The sequence below is a fragment of the Calonectris borealis genome, chromosome 22, assembly GCF_964195595.1.
Source record: "Calonectris borealis chromosome 22, bCalBor7.hap1.2, whole genome shotgun sequence".
Taxonomy (NCBI): Eukaryota; Metazoa; Chordata; class Aves; order Procellariiformes; family Procellariidae; genus Calonectris; species Calonectris borealis.
Genome location: NC_134333.1, coordinates 768,308 through 785,148, shown reverse-complemented (window position 1 = coordinate 785,148; position 16,841 = coordinate 768,308). Strand labels below are relative to the sequence as shown.

The 16,841-nt window shown below is 41.8% G+C and overlaps 1 pseudogene; it reads left to right on the top strand.

Moving 5' to 3' along the window:
- Positions 1-10,208: 10,208 nt before the first annotated feature.
- LOC142091705 (histo-blood group ABO system transferase-like) lies at positions 10,209-14,479 on the top strand (annotated as a pseudogene).
- Positions 14,480-16,841: the final 2,362 nt, after the last annotated feature.

The window sequence follows — 16,841 nt, the reverse complement described above, 5'->3', positions numbered from 1 at the left end:
TTACTGTATCTTTTGTATTCTTAACATTCATATCTGAGGCAACTGTCTAGCTTCCCTGTATGGCTATTAGAGAGAAACAGGCAATTCCAGAGAACAGTCATCTAATTTATAAGAAGAGTAGTGATTTTAAGAAGTGTTCAATTTATTGTAGAAGTACTGTGCAAGACTGCTTCAGATGAAGTCATCTCATAGTATTCAGATGTAAACAGATGTAGTGGTGCATCCCCCCACCCCCGTTCTCCTGGGCCGCTCGTTGATCTCAGAAATTCCCATAAACCTCGACCTTGGTGTACTGAGTCTGACGGTTGAGCGCTCCTTGACCATATCAGAAACTCTGCATAGCTGAGGCTGGGAATGAACTCTCACTGCCTGTCCCAGGTGCCATCTTATCTGAGTCATAGCTCAGTTGTAACAACACCGAAACCTTCAGAATTTTAGTCACTACCACCTTGGACTGTGGCCAGGATGGAAATTTACAGACGACTAAAGTCAATCATCTTGCGCACCTATAAATGGTGGTCCTAAGTGAGACCCTTTGAGCTCTCCTGGACCGCAGAGAGTTGCGCCCAGCATCTCCGGCTGAGTGAAATGCTCCTCAGAGTTTGCAAATTCTCGAGTTGCAATATTCAGAGGACCGTCGCCGGCTGGCACGGGACCTGGGCTGCAATGCTCCTTGAGGCTCAACCCTTCGCCCTTTGAGAAATGCCAAGACATTTTACGTGAGTATTTCACTGAACTCGAGGGGGATTTTTAACAGGTATATCTTTGTATATTTATCCATCTTTGCATCCATGTGCGTATGTGTGTGTATTGATGGAAGTACCTGCTAGCAAATATAGTCTGCTAAAATCTTATGATCTATCTTAAGATTGTAAATGAACCTTAGACTGCTGCTAAACACATAATCTTCAGACATATAACATTGACCAAGTCTGGGACTAGAGGTAGGTCCAGCCAGGTCTACTGTGAACCTCATGACTTAACGGGAGGGTCTCCCTTAACCTTTTTGTATCAGACATAAACCGTTGCCCAAGTCTGAGACTAAGATTAGATCCAGCCGGGTCTTCTCTGAACCTCGTGACTCAATGGGAGGGACTCCCTTAACCTTTTCATTCTCGGCCTGTGTATAAATCATCCCAACTCAGTTCTAACACAATACCCTGGCTTTGGCTGGGATAGAGGTAATTTTCTTGCTAATAGCTGGTATAGTGCTGTGTTTTGGATTTAGAATGAGAAGAATGTTGATAACACGCTCATGTTTTAGTTGTTGCTAAGTAGTGTTTACATTAGCCAAAGACTTCTCAGTTTCCCATGCTCTTTTCCCTAGTATACTTCATCCGTGTAGTAAGTGATAGAGTGAACCTTGCCATCAAACTCTGCTAAGTCGTACTTTTATAAATTTCTATTAAAATCACTTTCTGCTAATACCGTCAACAGTGATTCTTTGAGCGGCCTCTAAACCACTCATTTGCGACAACAGATAATACCAATTTGAACTTCATGCTTCGCAGAATTAAATTTCATTTTCCTGCCTTCAGTTACTTAAAAGGGGCCAAAAGAAGTGGCAAAATACAAATGTGCAATACCATTTTACAGCTGTATCGTAGTCTGTCTGACTTCTGCTGCTGTTCAAGAAGGCTAGAGGTCTCCTTTAGTCCCTGTGTCATAGCTGCTAGCCTGTGCAATTTTCTTGGATTTGCTTCTTCCTAGAAATATATTGCAGGGAGAAAAATGAATAAGTCATTAAGTAAATATAAAAATAAAAATCCATTTTTTCAGCAGTTCATATGGAGAATATCAATATGATTCCTATTGCAAATCCAGGAGAACATTACCCCATAAATTTCAGCAATCTGTTTTTGGCTTAGTTTAATCCCCCAAAAGTGTTTACTGCTCAGATTTTATTTGCTTAGGAATACCAGTGAAACTTGATTTGGTGGAAGATTCATAAGCAAAGCGTGAGATCATTTGTACCAAACAGTCATACACCCTTAAAATCAGTACAGCACTTAGTGCTATTTCCTATTGCTTCACCTCCAAAAGAACAATCAAAGAAAGAATACTTTTTTTGGAAAAGTACTTGTGTTGTTCAGCCATTACATTCTCTTACCTAGGTTTATAATTGTGCTTAGTTTATGAACATAATCTCACTTTATGTATAGTGGTAACTGACAGACACTTCCAGGATATGATTCACCTTTCTGATAACAGAAACAGTTTTTGGAAATTCCTTTCTCTTTCAGTTATGTATTTGTCATCTTTGCTATTTTTTCTCTCTTCTGCAACCTCAGTTTTCCAGAGCCAAATAGATTAAACACGGTGCAGCCAGACTGTGCATCTTGGAAATGTACTGGTCTGTCCTAGGCCTCATTTTCCTTTTCTGTGGGCCAAATTGTCTCTGAAGCGTAAAGGAACAGTGTAAGCCTACTATGTGAGCAACAGGGACTTAATTGAAGTAAGATTACTTTTGTCAACTTAGAAAACTAGATGATAGTTTGAGTCCCCACTTAAACATACCAAATGTTCCAAACAGAAATTTGGATGAATCAAAGATCTTCAGTAGAGGCACAGTCTCAGATATTGATATTGTACAACCAGGGAGTAATTAAAGAGCAGTAGATATACAAGTGCAGAAAAGTCCTTGCACTGGTTCTGCAATTATCAATAAACCCCAAAAATTATTGTCACATCTTTCGAAAAACAAAATAGGGGAATATTTTTCTGGTGTTTGTCATGAAGAAGAGAGAAATGGTAGATATAACCACCTTCAAAAAAACCCACCTGTTGCCTGTAACTGTTGTTGATTTGTCTTTCCATCAAAACCACTGAAGTTCAGGTGTTCTCTCTTCTGCCCACCTCCCTTTTTCTCTATCTCCTCCTGCACCCACAGGCACCATATTAGGTGCCATACGAGAGGTATGGAGGGACATAGCAGGAATAGCCCCCTTCTCCTATGTTTCCACATCAAATGAACTGAAAGAAATTGTTGCCTTCCCAAAATCATCTCTTCCTGACAAAGTATCAGCAACCTTTTTGTTGTACTGAAACACTTCTAATAGTGCCTAAACCTACTTTGCTTTCAGGAGTGACTTCAAGAAAACATGCAGCAGTATTTTGCACACTAATTTTGAGGAAAATATGCTTGAAATTATGAGGAAAATTTTCAAAATGAGATGAACAGAGAACTGGAGTTTTGATTAGAAAATCCTTTGTGAGACTTTGCTTTGTTCCTCTTTGCTTCTGGCTGCTTCTGAAAATGCTTTCTTTGAAAGCATGTGACTTAATAGGTGTAATTCCTTAGAATAATTTCCTTTCCAGTGCTTTCTTCAGAAAAACCTTCACATCTTTGTTTCTCAGGCTAGGGGTGATGGGGTTTAACATGAGGATGAAAAGACAGTACGACATGGACACTAATTTGATCTGGTCCTGACTTGCGGAAACTGGACTCCACAATCTATGAGATTGTAAAGTAGGTATGTTTATTCAGCGCTGGGCGGCACGGGGGGTAGTCCCACCAAAATCGTACGCGCTTCAACGCGGCACTCACCATAAATATATACAGTAAAATATTACATATTCATAAAGTTTTGTAATATGCCTATACCTATGCATGACCTGTCCCCGCTTTGTATTAAAATGAGTTCCAAGAAGTCATTTCCATAGACCCCTCCCATCTGCACTTGCGCATTGCCTCCTAGTGGTGGTCGTTGGGGGTCGTGGGGATGAAGGCTGATAGTTCCTCTTCGTCACCGCTAGTAACCTTTTGTTCTTGCGCAGGCTCAGTTGTCTTCTTACTTTTGTCCATACCGCAGGGTCAGTTTTAGCTGGCTTCTTGAGACAAGTTTTTAGTCTTTATCAGGAGCTGTCCTTGTGAGGCGCCTCAGTTAATTTACACCATAGCTAAGTCGGCCTTATCAGGCTGAGCCGGCCTTGTGAGGAACAAAGTATCAAGCCCCTATCTACTGATTCAATCTTCTAACTACTATTAATCATTCAACTACTAAAATTCCTTAATCCCTTCTCTCAGTCCGGTGAAGAGGAGTCAGAAGGAATGGCATACATTTCGAACGTTGTGCCAAAATACAGTGTTACTGCCATAAAGTGGGAAGCACAGGTAGAGAAGGCTTTCCTCCTGCCTGCCTGAGAAGTGATCCTCAGGATGGTGGAGATCATGTTGCAGTAGGACACCAGGATCACACAGCACAAAGTGATAATAAAGAAAGAGGAGAAGGAGAACAGCACAATCTTATTGACAAAAGTTTCACTGCAGGAGAGCTTTAAGAGTGGAAGGAGCTCAGAAAAGTAGTGATCAATCTCATTGGACCCAGGGAAGTTCAGCTGAAAGATTAAACAACTGGTGTGTACTGCAATGTCTAAACTGCCTCAAAGGTTTAAACCAGAACCAGCAAGTAACACCCTCCAAGACATGATAGTCTGGTAGAGGAGAGGATTGCAGATGGCAGTGAAGCAGTCGTAAGACATTGTCACAAGAAGAAAGCATTCAGTGGAAACAGAGAGTCCTCCAAAGAAAAAACGAGTTGCACAGCCATTATAGCAAATGCCTTTGTGCTCTGAGCAGGACCTTGGGGGCAACACTGTTGGCATAACAGACATCTATGAAGGCAATATTACCAACAAAGAAGTACATAGGTGTAGTGTAGAGTGCACATAAGTGTAGGCCAGGCAGACAGTCAGAAATTTTGGGCCTGAGTATGAGCTAAAGCTCGAAGTTGCCACAAACAAATGTTTTAAATGGGTGAAAGTTCCTTTAGACACCAGAATTCTCAGTCTAGTCCAACTTTTATTTCAAAGTATGGGCAAACAAAAGTAATAAAGGAACAGTGAAGCACTCCAGAGGAGACCACAGTTAAGTTGTCAGGCAGGCCTGTATCTACATTGGCAAATAACTTCAATTTCTGACTTAGCCCAAAGAAACCTTGGGTTGTCCATTGATCACACCTGTATGCTTCATGCAGTTACAGAACACAGAACTCATACACTCAGTTTCATGCAAGTGGAGCAACACTTTTCTGGACTGTAACACAACTTGTAGTTACTTCAAATAGAAATCTCAGCCACAAGGACATCAGACAGAGCCCAGGTAAGACCTGGGTGAAACACTATGATATGATGTGTATGTAGCAATCAACCTTATGTGGGTTTAATCCTGTCCAATGCAGAGCCAAGTAACTTTGTACCACTTGATCTGGGGGACCCTGGATCACTCGGGGTGGGGTGTTATTAATAGCATACTTGTAGACAGACTTTGTGTTTGTTGTGTTTATTGATGCACTGATGACATATATGCCCATAGCTGGAATGACGGATAGACATTTAGAGTTGTACCAAACAGAATCAAAGTCATACATAATCAACTTTGGACACAGTACTTTTGGATGCCTGGAGACCAAAGCAGGAGGATGACATTCAGGAAAGGTGGGTATTTGTAAGTCTGATGGTGACCTGCTAGTTCTCATACCCTCTTCCTGCTTCCCAGTGTTCTGTTTAATTAATGCTCCTTCAGGGATGTAAATAGTGACAAAACAGGTGCAAGAGAACTCTGCAAGACATTAAGTCATTTTGCATATCTGACCACTTAACTCCACTTTTATGCCTTATTTTCTTGTTACCATTCCCCTACCATTTCTTTAGCTTACATCTTTCATTATTTCTCTTACAGTTTCTGTCTCTTAGCAATTTAAATTAGGGGTAAGCTTCACCTCACCTCATTTTAAGCGTGTAGGGCATAGAAACCTAAACCTAACCTCACAGTCTGATTCTTTTAATAGTTAAGGGTGACAGTCACATCATTTTCAGATAGATAAATGGAAATAGGTCACATGAAGACTCCCTAGAATTGTCTGGTTACCTCCATTGATGGTAAACATATTGTAGTCTGGTTGAATAGCTCATCGTGTGAACTTAGGCATAAGGAACTTTACTTCAAGTTACTGACTGACCCCGAGTCACTAGTCTGAACCTACCTGCAAATACTGAAAAGCAGCAGGTAACTCAGAATTATCTTTCTCACTCCAACCTTCTCTGCATTATTTGTGGTTCATTCAAAAAATGCCAGTTGTTATGCATCCAACTATGGCATACTTTCTATACAATCACTGGAATTGAACAGAGTGGCACCAACAGAACAGATTCATCTTACGTAGGACTTGAATCATGCTTTGGAAGCAACTGTCTTTTCCTCCAGTAAATGAAGAGAAAGACTCAGACAATGGGCCTACTGTCTTAGGCATCCATTAGCTCTGCTGAATCTAGGCTACTGACTCTAAAGGTCCCCCCTAAGATTAAATTAATTATGTCTTGAAAATGTTTATTTCTCTCCTGTGACTACAAAAAGTATCTTAAGTTCAGTGCAATTGGAAATGTCTACATTACAGATGTTTGCACAGCTAGGACAAATAACTCCTAACAAAAATGCCCACCTTCTAAGAAAAACATCTCCGTATCGGAAGTCTAGGCGGTCACCTTCTTGCTCATCAGAAATCTCTGTGTTGCAGTGTTAGGGAATAACTGGTTGTCGCAAGTTTCTTGTTGTTTCCCCATTACTCAGGAGGCAGCACTCCCACATGAGGTAAAGAACTGGGTGGAGGCCCATCATTTGGACCTGAGCCCAGCTGCTGGCACAGGGTTGACATACAGAAAGGATTTGCTGCGCTGATACTGGTTCAGCAGATGTGTGAGGAGAGATGAAGCAGAAGAGGAAGAGAACAGGAGCTGCTGAAGCGGAGGGACTGAAAGCACCATAGATGAGTATTGTGGCTGGGGGTAATTAATAGGTTGGGGCTAGGGCATGGTGGCTAACAAAGGTGGTTACAGGTGGAAGGGACGCTCAAGAGCAACTGAGAGCAGGGGAAGGTGATATGGACAAACAAAGAATGCCACAAAGAGTCTTTTCAGAAGGCTGGCAGAAAGAAAGATTTGACTGAACCACAGCTGTGAACAGCCACAGAATGGATGGGGAAGAGAAGCTGACCTAGAGAAAGGGACTGCGACCTTCAACTTAGAAAGAAGAGAACTGCACAGGTAAGAGACGCAGTAGAAAACCCAAGGAATCCAGGTCAAAAAGGAGAGCTAGACAGGAAGAAAGCATGAATAAGAGAAGATAAAGAGCAGAGTGGGCACTGGCCAGGAAAAGAAGAAAACCTGATCCAGAGAAAATCTGAACGGAGAATTATTTGTTTCATAGAATCATAGAATAGTTTGGGTTGGAAGGGACCTTTAAAAGTCATCTAGTCCAACTCCCCTGCCATGGGCAGGGAGATCTTCAACGAGATCAGGTTGCTCAGAGCCCTGTCCAACCTGATCTTGAATGTTTCCAGGGATGGGACATCTACCACCTCTCTGGGCAACCTGGGCCAGTGTTTCACCACCCTCATTGTAAAAAATTTCTTCCTTATATCTAGTCTAAATCTACCCTCTTTTAGTTTAAAACCATTCCCTCTTATCCTGTCGCAACAGGCCCTGCCTGTTGGGGGGCCTCCCCCCCCCAGGCCCTGTTGGGGTCTCCCCCCCCCAGGCCCTGGGGACAAAAAGTTTGTCCCCATCGTTCTTATAAGCCCCCTTTAAGTACTGATAGGCTGCAATAAGGTCTCCCCAAAGCCTTCTCTTCTCCAGGCTGAGTAACCCCAACTCTCTCAGCCTTTCTTCATAGGAGAGGTGTTCTATCCCCCTGATCATTTTCGTGGCCCTCCCCTAGACCCGCTCCAAGGTCCATGTCTTTCTTGTGCTGAGGGTTGCAGAGCTGGACTCAGGACTCCAGGTGGGGTCTCACCAGAGCAGAGTAGAGGGGCAGAATCACCTCCTTCTATCTGCTGGCCACGTTTCTTTTGATGCAGCCCAGGATACGGTTGGCCTTCTGGGCTGCGAGTGCACATTGTCAGCTCATGTCCAGTTTTTCATCCACCAGTACCCCCAAGTGCTTCTCGGCAGGGCTGCTCTCAATCTCTTCATCCCCCAGCCTGTACATCCCCCCAGTTTGTACATTAATAAAATGGTACACTGTACTACCATTTTAAAATGAGAGCTCAGTCTGTGGAATATCTATTGTAAATACCTAGTATCTAGTATAAATACCTAGATGTACCTCCATTTCTCCATCCCAGTCCCCTCACAGATAAACAATTCACCTCTAGGTACTTTTTATCCAGTGGTCACAGTTCTACTACATCCAGACCTAAATTTGATATTTCTGATATTGTTATCTGACCTTGGACTTATATAGTATTACTGATATGGTTACCTAGGAGCTGTTGGCCTTGCAGGAATCTGGTCTCCAAAAAGTTCCCAACACCCTTTCTATTACCTGTGAATCTTGGTCATTTCTCACAAAACTCCCCTTAACCAACTACGAAATCCAGCCATCCTTCACAGCACTATCTGTAGTTTCTGTCAGATTGCCACACTCTTACTTGTAATATGCAATTTCTTATGTCTTGTACAGTAGTTCTCCACATCTTGTTCAGTTAGCTTAACCTCAGGGTAAGGCATAGCCAGCATCCTAGTCATTTGCCTGGAGCCTTGCCAATATGGGTCACTCTACACTTTTGGGCAATTTTTCCTGGAGTGTCTTGAGCAGAAAGATGTGGCCACTGACATTAATTCTGCCCTGAAATTACAGACATTGATTGAAAGATCAGAATATTCTATTAAAGAAAATGCAAAGCAAGGAGAAGAAACTCTTTCACAGAATCATAGAATAATTTAGTTTGAAAGGGACCTCTGGAGTTGGATCTAGTCCAATCCCCTGCCCAAAGCAGGGTCAAGTAGAGCAGGTTGCTCAAGGACTTGATTAGTCAAGTCTTAAAAACCTCCAAAGATGGAACTTGCACAACCTCTCTGGGCAACCCATTCCAGTATTTGACCACTCTCATCACTTAAAAAAAAGAATTTAAAACTCCTCGTATGTAATTGGAATTTTCCAAGTTCCAACTTATGTCTATTCCCTCTCATCCTATTGCTATGCACATCAGAGAAGAGCCTTGCTCCATCTTCTTTGTATCCTGCTCCCATCAGGTAGTTCTAGATAGCAACAAGGTCCCCCTTAGCCTTTTCAGCTTAAAGCTGAACAGGCCCCATTATGTCAGCCTCTCTTCCTGTTTCATGTGCTCCAGCCCCCACTAGCTTGTTGGCCTCTGCTGGACTAATCTCTTTCTTGTCCTGGGGAGCCCCAAACAGGACACTGTGCTGCAGATGTATCTCCCAAGTGTCAAAGAGAGGGAAAGAATCTCTCCCATTTACTAATGGCTACACTCTTACTAATATAGCCCATGATGCAGTTACTTTTCTTTGCAGTAAGTACACACTGCCGACTCCTGTTTAACTTGTTGTCCGCCAGCACCCCTTTTTAGTCAGTCAGCCCCCAGCCTGCCCTGTTGCATAGGGTTACTCTGGACCAGGTTGCACCTGCCTTTGCTGAACTTCATGTGGTTCCTGTCAGCCCATTTATCCAGCCTTTCCAGGTCCTCTGAATGGCAGCCATGCCCTTTGGCATGTTGTCCACTCCCTCCAATTGTCCACAAACTCACTGAGAAGTAATAGATTCTGAATATGGAAGCAAGAAAGAGTTTAATCTGGTAGTTTACCAGAACTAAACATTTCCTTTAACTGAGCCATATTTCATCAGTTTCTTTTACTGCCTTATAAATTATGCATTTCTGATCCCCACTGCTCTTTTGACTTAGGTTTCCCCTCTTCATCACCTCTCTTACAATACACACAGTCATGTTACTCTCTAGAAATGCATAAATACATTCACAGTGGCACACACTATTCTTTAAAGAGTCTAGCATGTGTGACTGAAGGAGAAATAAACTTTAACTCCAATAAAACAATATGAGAAAGAGAATGCATTATTTTTGTAACTGATTTGAAATTTAAAAGGATCCAATATGAGACAGTAATTCCCCCCTCGCCCCCCCCAAAAAAAGTTAATATGGCTAGACATATCTTTCTGTGTATGTGATTCTTTTTATATCTCTCTCTTAGCCTGCTTAATCTATTACTTTTTGTAAGTTTTTCCACTTTATAGAACCTGATTTTCCTACTGGAAAATCTAGGAATCAAGACTGGTGGGTTCCCATTTGGTGACCCATCTATAGGAATCTGCATAAACAATGAGAATGCACAGCAGTGTCATCTTCACTGCGATGTGTCCTATCTACTCTAGAGTGCAGGCATGCAGACATACACCCATGAGTAAACTACAAACTGTATTGAAGATGTTTGACCTTATTGGACTAGACGCTCACCATGTAGAAGTAAAATCAAATTTCCTGAAGATGTGTGAGGGACTGAACTGTAGAACATTTGTCTCAAGGATTGCTTGTCTAAGCAAAGAATCCTCTGACTACGATAAGGACGGCTACAGCCATGGAGACCTCCGGTTTGCAGGGGCTGCACCATGTGCAGGACTTGGTTGGGTCAACTGAACATCGCGAGAGACCCCGCACTAGCCGCAGTTGCGAGGAGCGTATGCGCATGTGCACCCGCGTGCTAGTCGTGTGCTAGCCACGTGAAGAGCGAGGCTGGAGCCACGTCAAGTGTATGCACATGCACAGGAATGTAGCAACGTGCAAGTACGTGCTGTTGCCATGGAAACTGCAGCCTTTGAGTGAGGATAAAAGGGTCTGCCAAGACAAGCCCCGGTGTGTGTGTGTGTGTGATTGCCCACGGCTGAAACCGAAACCCTGAGAGACTGGGACCCCCCCGGGATGCCACAGATCTGTGGTGGTGACTATTGTTGCAACTCTATCCCGAATGCTTGCTTAATTTCTATCTTTGCTCTAATCTATCCTATCGCTACTAAGTTTTACTTTAGATAATAAAAGTTGTTTAGGACATTTAAATTGGTGGCATTTGACCTTGTTTGTGTCTTAATCTCGCTCTTGGGATCATATCGAAACCTCCCCCAACATTGGGTCGGGACAAGGTGCACTACAGGAACAGACGTGCTGAAAAGAATCTTAAAATAGATTATTTTGCATTCAACCCTAGTTAGACCAGCTGAGTAGTATGTCTGAGGAACATTACTTAAATATAGTTAACATTGTATATAGAGGTGAAGTAATATAAATCCTATCATAGTGTTTGTGATGGAGCCTAACTGACTGGGTACCCATTGACATGGGATCAAGGAGGAGTACTGCTGAAACACATAAGGATCTCTTGTGGGGCTCATCCCTCCTGCCATGAAAAAGAAAATCTGAAACTGCTGTGCCATGAGGTATTTATGTGTCTTTTATTTCTCTGTCATTTACAGACAAACAGACTTAAATGAAACATCTCCAATGCTTCCTCAGTAAGGGCAAGTTCTCTGGCTTCATTAACGTGATACTACATTGTTCTCATGACTATGTTTTTGGCATGTACAAGTCAGGACAGCTGAGAACAAGCTGTTTGTGTTTGCATGAGTGCTGTGTTTTCTGTCTGTATTATCTGTGTGGCCAGACATATATGTGTATGTTGTGTATGTATGCCTATGTGTGTCTTTATTGGGAATATATTCTCAGCCTTGCTACTGGTTGGACCAGGGGACATTGAGCTGCAGCAGCCTTGCCTCTACTGGGCTACCAGATTCAGCAGCTCCCCTAACAATATCTACCTTCAACTAATGATGCTAGATTTCCCTTTATACTCAGTAAGTATAAATAGGCAATTCTTAGGTGTAGTTCATCCAAATATTTAAAATAAGGTGGAGGAGTTTCCCTGGAAGTGCCTATTTCTTGCCACTGACTATGAGTGTGGCCTAGATTGCTCATATGCCTGTGTCTGCACTGAGGAAATTAGAAGTTATCATAAGGTCTCCCATGCAGTGCAAGGATCGTATGTGTCTGCATCTAGTCTCTTAGGCTCCCTTTACAGTAAATTGGGAATTGTAAATATGTCTATATACTTGTGTTATGAGAAGGTTGATTATACCATAGAAATGCTTGTTTCTCTTCACTTACAATAATGGATCCCTGACAACTTGTTCAGATGTGCGCATCTACAATATTTGGGTAGAAAAATGCCTTCAGAAATATATTGGTTCCGCTTTGTAGAATATGAATAATCATACAGATAAATTTAATCGGTGTAGGGGCTAAGGGACTCAATAGTCAGTGGCACCTCCAAAAGGTGATCCAAACCATCTCAGCAGTAAATTACATTCTGCCAATTTTGGTTTTCTCCGTATTTTCAAATTAACTCAGGGCTCAAGCCCATACTTGTGTCTAAATTCCTTGATTGCGTGTGTTGTTTACACGATTGCTTGCACTCTGGATATATGCTGGACTGAACCAATACACTCTCTGGATGTTAAAATTGCATGAAAGAATGAAATGCTGTGTGGACACAAATGGTTTAGTTCACATGGCTCTGTGAAGCTGAGCTAGCAGTCAGGTATGGTAATATAGAGTCAGGTGTAGCTGTAACTTCCCTGTCACCAAAGGCTGAACTGGGAACACAGGTTCTAAACTTACTCCAGTTCTTTTGCAGTTAGATACTTTGTAGAGAAACAAATATTTTAGAGGTATCTGACTTATTTTAGGTGTCTACTCCAGGATAAGATGACTCATATCTCAGATTTCACTGACAGTACTTTCTTGACCCCTAGTGATTTCAAAGGGAGTCTGGGGTGATTAACCCAAAGGTAGACATGTGTGCTGAAGCAGTTTGTGTTTGTCTTCATGAATTCTACAGGCCATCTAAAGACTACCTTCATTCTCAAACTCCTTGCAGGAGGCGGGATGTCCTGGTGTTGACACCCTGGTTGACTCCAGTTGTCTGGGAAGGCACATTCAATAGAGACATCCTGAATGCCCAATATATGCAGAAGAACCTGGTCACTGGAGTGGTCACTTTTGCTGTTAAAAACTATTGGTTTGTCATTTATTTCTTGTCAAATACTTAAACCTCTCACCTGCCAGCTATGCTGCAATACTGCTGGTGGAGCACGAGTGAGAAACGTTCCAAAGACAGAATATAAGCAGCTTTAGACTGGGAGAAATGTGACATGTGAGCGTCCCAACTTCCCAAGTAAGGCAACTGGCTCTGAAAAAGCAGGAGACATTGCCTTGCAAAGGGCAAAAAATATCCTTGGAAATATAACTAACATTTTGATTCCTTGAGAAGAAAATTCCAGCTCCTGCTATGTTTCTAACAACAAGCTTTGCCTCTAACTTGGGGAAAAAATACAAACATTCTGCAAAGCTGAGATTTTTAATGGGTTCCTGTTACAGTTTAGAGTTAAAATACTAGCTCCAGTAAAATTATTAACCATTAACCATAGCTTGTAAGTTCTGCGGGAGGTTTCTCTTCGAGTTTCTGAGTGAGTAAAAAACTATACTCCCTCTATCTCCACTAAGCATCCCAGATTTAAATAGAGACTTCAGGTATCTCAAGGCAATCAAAATTGTTTCATTGATAATTTTGATCCTCTGTAGAATAGTAAGTTAAAAAGTTAAACTGCAGAAAGAATGACAGGGAGCCAGGGAGCATGTAAGAGTGAAGGGTGAGGAGAAGCATTTATACTATGCAGTGCTATTAGGGAACAGCATGGGGTAGAAGGTATGCATTCTGTACAGTGAGGATGAAAGACCAATGGAGTAGAGAATAGTGAAAACTGAAAAATGGTATAATGTGCAGCAGCATGGGGAAGGTTGAAGGGGCAGCAGCTATGTTAAATAAATAGCACTAACATAGGAAGGGAGCAATGGATAGAAAAGGAGAAACAAAATGAACTTGAAAAGCTGCCATTCTTCAGCAGGAAGCACCCCTCTCCACTCTTTTCCCTTCCTTGTCTCTCAGATATGTCCAGTTCGTAGAAGGGTTCATGAGCTCTGCCAACAAGTACTTCCTTGCTGGGCACCAGGTGAACTTCTACTTGTTCACAGACAATCCTGAGCAGATCTCTCACCTTCACACGGCCCCTGAGAATCACCTCTTTGTCGTCCCTGTCCAGAATCACTCATGGTGGCAGGATATCTCCATGAGCCGTACGGATATCATCAGCAGATATATTCGCAGCCAATTCCAGTATGAGATCGACTATCTCTACTCCATAGACATTGATGTCCAGCTGTTTGAACACATTGGTGTGGAGATCGTTGATACACTGGCGGGGACCATCAGCTCCTGGCGGTACGCCACACATCGTGAGAGCAAATCATATGAGACACACATTGAGTCACAAGCTGCTATCCCTATGGGAGAAGGGAACTTCTATTATACAGCAAGCTTCTATGGGGGAAGTGTGGCCGAGGTCTACAAACTGACCAGAGCCTATTTTAAAGGGGTCATGGAGGACAGAAAAAATGGCATTGAAGCTAGGTGGCATGAGGAGAGCCGCCTCAACAAGTATCTCCTGTATCACAGGCCCACGCGCCTGCTCTTCCCAGACTACTACTAGGATGAAGAGCTAAGCCAGCCCTGCATCATCCAGGTGAAGAGGGTGTGCTCTGTGCGCAAGGATGGCAAGAAGTAAACTTCTAAAACAAAGAAAGCAAGAAAGAAGACAAGTCATCAGTGTCAATGCAGTAAAACAGATGTGGAAGTTATAAAGTCGTTAATTTACCTGTGTCTGTCTTTCTGCATTTCTGATGCTAATAGGAAGGGTCAAATTATGCTGTTTATTGAGATTTTTCTCTATTAACCTCAGTTTTATTGCAGAGTACAGACGCTAAGAAAGCAATGACCTATATGCCCATTTCTCTTTTCACTCATCTTTGCTTTGTAGTCGTGATACTACTGTCTTCTGTGCTCACGACTCTTGGGAGCCCAGGATTAATCTGCACATGGGCCATGGTGTCCCATCACGTGTTCTTGCCTCTAGATTTTGTAATCATTTAGAGTCATTAGTCCAAGCACTTCTTCCTTTTCTTCTTGCTTATCCTCTAATATATTCAGCATTATTGTTCTAGCCTTTGCTTGTCTTATGCCTCTTTCCAGCCTCTCACGCACCAATTTGTCACAACAAATTGGGTACAGGTCAACTGTACCCATTCATACACCACCAGCAAAGTTAATAAACCCAACAAAACATATTTCAATGCTGTCTTAATCAGCTTATCATAAGAGGTCTGGATGTATTGAGGTGCCAGGAAACAAAAAAATCCTAATGTACAAGTGCCAGTCCAATTAACAGGTGTCTTAGGGACCTTAGAGACACATACCCCTCATAATCTTTCATTCTCTATGGTCTTATAATAAAACAATTCTAACAGGTTAGCATATGACCAGTAATAATATAAACCCAAATACAAAATCCGAGAGCAAACAAAGCTACAATTTCTAAAAACAATCAACAGGTTCAGATTATAGCAATAGGGTCATCAAAGTCTATTTGCGGGGTTGTAGGTTGTACTTCTGTTGACATTTGATCAAAGAAAGTTTATCCAGATCATCCAGCCCTGCTGTGACAGGTGATACACTCTATGTTGTGTCTGAAGGTGGTGTGACCCTTCTGCACTGCGAAGCGCGGATCCAGTTGAGCAGTCCTTGCACATTACTGCAGCATTTGTAACTGCCAGTACCTGATAAGGTCCCTTCCAGCACAGCTGAAGCACACATTTTCACTGGTATACCTTAATGTAGCCCCAGCCTCCTGGTTTTAAGGAGTGATAGACTTCAGTAGTGAGTTCAGGTGAGGCTTCTTTCAGCTGTGTGTGGAAAGTCCTTACACATTTCATCAATATTTGACATTATTTTAGAAGACTATTATCCGTCAATTTTAGGATTGACTGTATGGGAGCTCAGGGTGCTGTGTAAGACAGTCACATGGGTTTGCTCATTAAAATCTCGTCCATATTTTCTATTCAGAATGCTTCCTCTAGACATTAATGGGACAGGTAACACATCTGGACATTTCAGGTCAATCTCTACACAAATTTTTGCCAATTTTTAAAATCAGAGTTTTGCCTCTCTACAGCTCCATTGGATTGAGGGTGATGGGCAAAATAACACTTTCATTCTATTTATATGGCTGTACAAATTTTCTGCACTACTTATCCAGTAAAGCGGGTCCCCTTATCTAGCATTACTAAGTAGAATAGTAAATCTAGAATACTAAACCCAGAAATTACTTCTCTCAGCAACTTTTCTTCAGTGGTTGTTTCATCTGCATGTTTACAAGCACAGGCTTCTACCCATCCTAAGAACATATCTAAAGTGACAAGGACACACTCAAGATGACAGCATTTAGGCATCTGAATAAAGTCAATTTGCAAATTTACAAATAGTCCCCACAAGTTAGGGTGTGTAGTTATACTTGTCTTTTCCTGCTGTCTTTTATAATTTTGTTGAAAAGGTATCCTAACAATGTGAAGATTTAAGAATTTGAACAATACTTTGCTAACAAGCTTCAATATTTTACGCCTTAATTTCTGACAAAATGAAAGCCTCTTCCTGATCATTCAAGCTATAGAACTACTTGATTGAATAAAAATGTATATGAATTTACAAATCCTAAATGTATGTGGACTATTAAAAGAAAATGAAATCGTATCTAAAGTTCTTCAATTTTCCTTTTTCAGTATTAGCTGTATTTCAGATATACCAAGATTTTAATGATGTAGTCATTAGCTCAGTGACTTCATTAAAGCTTTCTATTGCTCTCATCCCATTCAAAAAAAATGCTGAAAATAGACAAATAAAGATGTGTACAAGAAAAATTTGGGGCGAACCAATCCTGATAGCTGCAATCATACCCCCTTTGCTGCTGTCGGCCACTGAATGGGCCACAAGAGCAAATGCTACTTGCAAGAGCAAGTATATCTGTTACTCTTTGTGCTGTACTCCTGTCACGAATGGGTGATTTAGACTGCTTAAAGAACCACTGTCAAAGGTAT